This window comes from Empidonax traillii, unplaced genomic scaffold (assembly GCF_003031625.1).
Source record: "Empidonax traillii isolate 1590-97213 ecotype Southwest subspecies unplaced genomic scaffold, ASM303162v1 scaffold151:size923898, whole genome shotgun sequence".
NCBI lineage: Eukaryota > Metazoa > Chordata > Aves > Passeriformes > Tyrannidae > Empidonax > Empidonax traillii.
The window spans coordinates 393,257-399,695 of record NW_020955344.1 but is presented as its reverse complement, the minus strand read 5'-3'; positions in this window follow the sequence as shown (position 1 = coordinate 399,695).

Below are 6,439 nucleotides of genomic sequence, written 5' to 3'. Positions count from 1 at the left end.
CTCTGAACTGTAGACATACATAGTTATTTCAGGAATCTCTCCTGGTTTAGTATCCTGAGGACTTTGTTCATGGGATCCCTCAGCTGTGCTGGAGTAAGGCGAGTCAGGAGGTGAACTGTCTTCCTTAACATGTTGCAGAGCATTGGTAATCCCTGATAGTGAAGATGTGTCAGGAGCAGCTAGGGTGTTATTCCTGTCACAGTCTAGGCTACATTCAGATAAGGGAGGAATGCAGTCTGCAAGAGGTTTGTTTTTATGGGTAGTAGAAGAGTTATCTAGAACAGGACGAAAGTTGGATCCTTGTTTTGAGGAATCTATTTTAGTCTCAGCACAGTCCTTCGTATCTGACACGGCCTCCAGTGCCACTGGTAACTCTTCTTTGTCCTGTCTGTCCTGTGCTGTATTTGCCAATGTTTTGTTCTCACCATGGTCTTTGCTGGACCCCTCCTTTTCCTTCAACAGTGTGTCGTGGCCAAAAGGCTGCTTTGTGGCATTATTTTTTGACCAGCTCCAAGGACGGTTAATTTTGGTAGCCATGCTGAGTCTGGGCACTGGGACCATGGAGCACACTAAATTTTGGGACTCTGGACTTTTTATACCTGTGGCTGTCATTGCTGCCATGCGCAGCACTCTGACCTCAGGCTTATGAATAGCTTTTCTGCTTGGAAAGTTTTTTGGCTTTTTCTCGCCTTTGCGCAAGAGTGATGCTTTCACCTCCGCAGCTGAGCAGAGAGCACTTTGTTCAAACTGCTCCTTCAGTTTGGACAGGACTGAACTCCTGTTGACTATTTTTGGCAAACCGCTGTTTGCCCCCTTCTTTTTCCAGCTGGGAGACTTCTCCTTGTCTTCTTTTTCTTCAGCGGCTAAAAATTTCTTCAGAATGTTCTTCACTGTGTTTTTTCCAGTCATGCTGCTCCACCTGGCCCTCTCGCTGGGTGCTGTGTCTGCATCCTCCCCCATTCCATCTCCCTTCCTGTCTCTGTTTCTGTCCAGCTTGTTACCAGCCCTGCTCACCCACAGCTTTTCTTTAATGACCAGTTTGCCAACTTCTCTTCTCTTCTTGGTGTATGGCTCGCGATTGTTGTTCAGAAACCTGGACCGTAAGAGCTGAAATCTGGTTGGATGCTGAGCCCTGACTGGACCTGGGCATGCCTGGTTACAACTCACCTTGTTTTCTTTACCGTCTGCCCATTTTGTCCTCTTGTTGCTGATTTGCAGATCGCCGGCTGCGAGCTCGGTGACGTACAGCAGCAGGCTGCTGAGAACAGCAAAGGCTCCTTGCTCTGTTGCCATCCTATTGAGCTTCTTCTTCAGCACCAAAGGGTCTATGGGCATCTTATCGTCTCCGCAGAGGGGTGTGCTGTTGGTGCTGTGCAAAAGAAAACATGGATGTTTTTTCAAGTCATCAACATTGTCATTACCTTCTTATTTTGCTTTTATGGCATGCTGCCACGCATGAAATGGAAAAGAAAACACTTTATTTGAACTTCTCAAGAGGGTTGATGTTAGTGGCCTGTTAAAAAGCATGCAAAGTGCTTGACAAGCTTCATGAGGCATGATGTAGCAGGAGTGTCAGGGCTTCACACATCCCACACAGCACTGTCAGCTCTTTCTTCTGTATTTTGTGGGCAGCGGAAGCGCTTAGGGAAGCAAGCAATGCTAGTCAGGGTCACTGCATCTCTTCTGTGTCACTCCTCACTCATTTAGTATTACCATGTCCTAAAATGAGAGCAACATCGAAGGAGTTTTCCTATCCTGCTAGGGAAAGTGTAGGCAAAGATAAACATGATGAGAATGCAGTTAGCAGAAAACCATGGTTCTGTCTCTGGTTTATAAAAATTAAATTCCAACCATTAAAACAAAATATCAAGGCAGAGAGGCACAAATGTGCCACTGATGGTTTTTGCTATTTGTACAGGTTAGAAGTCAGTAGGTACCTCTCCTGAATTAAAAAAAAACCTGCCACAGGGTTTATGTAATTTGCTTTTTGGTAGCACTCAAATCCCACATCCGGACTATGCTCTTGTATCTGGTTTGTGAAGGGTATCAGCACAACAACAACCCTGGCAAGGTCCCTTGACTACAACTCCCTTTAATCTGGTGGAAGAAGGACGGTATGTTGGACCTTTGCTTGAGTTTGAAGAATCAGGCCCTTGGGCAGCTGAGGATTTAGGCAATGCTTTAATTGGTGTGGATCAGTTACTAAATAAAATACTGAACTCAGCACAAAAGCAGGAGCTTGAAGTCAATAACAATAGATGGGTCTAGGAGGGGAAAATCAAGAGGTGTCAGCTTTCTGACACCACGGAAAGCTGGAAGGTTACTTCACCATGCAGTGAAATAGCTTCATGCACAGAATGCAGCCTGCATACCAGGAGGGGATTAATTTTTATGAGCAGAAGTGGAATAAAAAATTGTTTAAATTAAGCCCACATGTAAAAAATGAAGAAAGGCTGCAAAGAGGCTCATGCTTTAGGGAGTGTCAGCCTCGGAAGGCTGGGGAAGGCCCAGCTGTGCCCCAGCAGCTGGTACCTCATGGACTCTGAAAGAAATTGAACCCGGCCCCCCACTGCAATATTATGGAGACTTTTTGCAAAGTGTGGGGCTGGTCCTTGTCCAGTTGGGTTGTGACATTTGGATTCCACTTGGCTGCATTTCAAGTGCACATATTGAAAATTACATCCCTCAGCAAAGGGATGAAGTTGCCACCTTGAATGGAAGAAGGTCTATTTATAATGACTTTGTAGGTATTTTTAAAGGCCAGCAAAAGAAAAAAGTGTGACAACTGGTCCATGTCTAATATGACAAACAATACCCCGTAGGTTTTGATTGGGAATAACCACATTTCAGCGTAGCACAGGCAGTATCGTCCACCCTTTCCCTTACTGAATTGACCTCAGTCAAGGAGGCAAGGCTTCTGTGTTACACCAAGATTCCCATTTGTAACAGCCATGGGAATTTTCAGAATAAACACGGAACCAGAATTCAGAGTATAATTGGCTAAGAATATCCTGGTTCATTCTCCCTCATATAAGCCAGTCTGCTGATATTTTAACTGGAAATTTGCCATGGCAGAAGACCACCCCTCTCCTCCCTAAATGGTGTCTGATGTATTCAGAAAAACATGTGGGGCCATCAAACAGTGTGCTTCAGGGTCATCTCTGATCTCTCAGAACAGCAATGGAACCAGATGCCCTGCGTCCCCTCCCTTCTGGACTACTTTGGATACTATAAATGGCCACAGTAAAATACAGACTGGTCCTGCTTTCAGTGAGGTCAGCATAGACAAACTACTATTGACTGTGAAGGGAAGAAGATCAGACCTTCTCTGCTAGGAATATTCACAGTAATTAATCATGTATGAGCTATAAAATTCAAACCGCTTCATTAAACAGTACTACTAAGTGAGCTCTCTTCAGGTTCCTTTTCCACATTAGAGTGTTATTATAGGATACCATCTGAAACGTAGCATTTGTGGGAATATTGCATTGCCTTAAGTACCAGCACATGTTGCATGGGTTGAGTGTTTGATCCATATTCACCAGCCAGCAGCAGAAAATGAACAAACAGCTATGGCACCTATTTAGGGCATCTGCAGTTCTTCCAGGATGACGTCACCTGCAAATGAGCATCGTGACTATGTAAATCTGAAATTCATTCTGTGCAAGGGCAGTCCTACAGTGATACTAAATTCTGAGACGAGGTAGTGATGAGTCTGCTTTTACCCAGACTCCCTCAGGGAAGGAGGGCCAAGTCAGAGTTTTCTCATGTTTGTGAGCATCACCACCATTCTCACAGGCCCAGATATCATCTCTAATTTTGCTTCTCCAACTTTTCCCAAGTTGCATCCCGCTGTTCCTAAACTATGTGACCTATTAATGAAATATATCACTGCTATATCAGCTACAGATAGCCAATTCTAGTCCCAGCTGGGAGGACCTGTACAGGTAGCCCCCATGCACAGTGGGAATCCCACACCAGCAGAAGTCACTTCCCAGGGGTGTGAGCTATGCCAGATGACAGAAGGCAGATGCTTGGGCTCCTTCTGGATGCTGTGAAATGGCCTAACATGGACTTAGCCTCCTCGTCCCTCTTTCCCCTCAGAGATGCTGGTTTTCACTGCTTTTAATGTGCATAATGTGCCTCAGTGTGCTGCTGGTTTATGGAAGCGCTGCTGCATGGTTTTCAGTGTCTGGGGGACACACTGCTTGGACCTCCAGGGGAGGCAGGGCCACCTCAAAAATTTTCCTGTCTTCTTGGCCCACAAATAATTAAGATGCATGAGACAGGCTGTTTAGTTATTTATTTATAGGTTCTTTGGGGACACTTATCATGGGCAGCAGAGTGGCAACAGCCTGATATGCTAATGGGCAGCAGTGCAACCCTATCCCGCTGGCTAGCCTGTCCCAGAGAAACCTTTGCAGTGAATAGCCCTGTGTCCTGGAGCAGAGGAGAGCTGACGTGCCATAGTGAAGGGAGAGGAGCTGGCACCCTCCTCCAGCCCACTCTGCACCTTCCTGCACCAGCAAACTCCTGTCTTTCCACTCTGTTGGGGTCCAGAGGCTACTGAGTAGTAGCGGATGGTGGCATTTGCTAAAAGCACATGGCTGCAGGACTCTTTGGTTTACTGTCTCTGGTGTGGAGAGAAGGCCCTTTCTCTTGACTCTGAATTACATGCTAAATATCCGATCACCAATTTACACACTCTGGCAACCTGAAGGACTAGATGTCGCAGGGGCAGTGGAATGGGCAGGAGGAGACAGCACTATGGAGACTTTGTCAAAAGACAGGAAAAAGATTGGAAAGCACTGTCCAACTTGCAAAAGCTGTCAGAGATTGATAGATTGCTCTGCCTCACTCTGGGTAGACTCTGGGGAAATGGCCACGAGCTGGAGTGTGCAAGGTGCTGCATCCTGTAGGCCCCCTCATCCCTGGGCATCCCATCACTACCTGGCTCTGCATGGTGTTTGGTCCAACGACTAGGTCCAACCTAGATAGTGAAAGCAACCAGGAGCAGATCTGCCTCCTCAAACCCACACATAGGCCTTCGGAGTGTTTTCAGGAGAATGATGGCCAGTGCGCTGCTCACCTCAACAGCTGCAGAAATGGTGCTTTATGGGTTCAGCCTTTGGGAACCACCTTTTAAAAGAGATTCTTTTATTGATCTCTGAAACTCAACTTGGTCCTGCCTAGGTTGGATACAAGTTAAAGTGGGAACAGTTATGAATGCTCTTAAGTTTTTTTGGTGATTATTTTTTTTTCTAAAGGAAGAAGAAAAGATGAAGTACTAGAGAAAATCCTACCTTATGAAAAATATGTTCTCTCTTCTCTATTGCAGATGTGCTAGAGGCATCCTAAACTAGAAGGAATGTTTTCAGAAAGTCTTGGTATTTTCTTAAATGAAAAGCTACTGACACAGTTGCTCCTTTTGGTTTAGCGTATCTCCAAAGCAAACAAGAAAGCACCTTGCGAAGCTGGCAAGAGAAAACATGCTAAAACAACAGTGTGAGAAGTAGCTCATAGTATGGAAAACCTTTTCATATGGATATTGTCATGCACAGGGATCACCTGCTCCTGCTTCTGCCACATCCCAGTGACGATTCCGCAATGGCTTACTTGGAAAAAGGCGTAGGAAAGTGCTTGTGTATTTTTAGCTATCTTTTTAAAATGCAGTTCAGCAGCTGGAGAAAGATAGGAGAAACCAACACCACGGAGGCAATCACACACGGTGGGCATCAGAAAGTGCCACGTAGACCTCAGTTTCTGAACTTCTGAGGTAAAAAGTGAGGTTAAACACCAGGAACAAATTCTGAGCTCATTTCTTCTGTGTCATTTCACTGAGGATTCCAGATTTGTTCCCATGCTGCTGTGTGGGCATCAAGGTCTACTGTTTACTTTTTCTGTGGTATGTGAATTTTAACCCAATCATAATTTGTTGGTTTTCTTAAAAAATGAAAAAATAAAATAAAAAGAAAAAAGTAAAAGATGAAAAAGGAAAAAAAAAAGCAGAAGGGGAAAAAGAAATAAAAAAGACAAAAGGAAAGAAAAAACAATGAAAAAGAAAAAACAAAGAAAAATAAAAAGAAAAAAGATAAAAGAAAAAAGAAGAAAAAAAAAGGAAAAAGAAAAGTTGAAAAAGAAGTTGGTGAAGGGAGGGGAGGTGAGGAAAGGCAAGGAAAGGGGAAAAAGGAGAAAAGGCAATAAAGGGAAAAGTGAAAAAAAAAAGGAAGAAGGAAAGAAGAAAAAGGTAAAGCAGTTGTAATATTTCTTCCTGGGTTTTTTGTGGTGCTCAGACTTGTGAAATGTATCACAGCCTGACTGTTGACCTATTACAACTGCTTGAAGACCTCAGCCAAAAATTCTGATACTGATACAGCAACATATAATCTGTTCAATCTAAAAATAAAGACTGATACTTAGAAAACAGTGCAAGATTAAT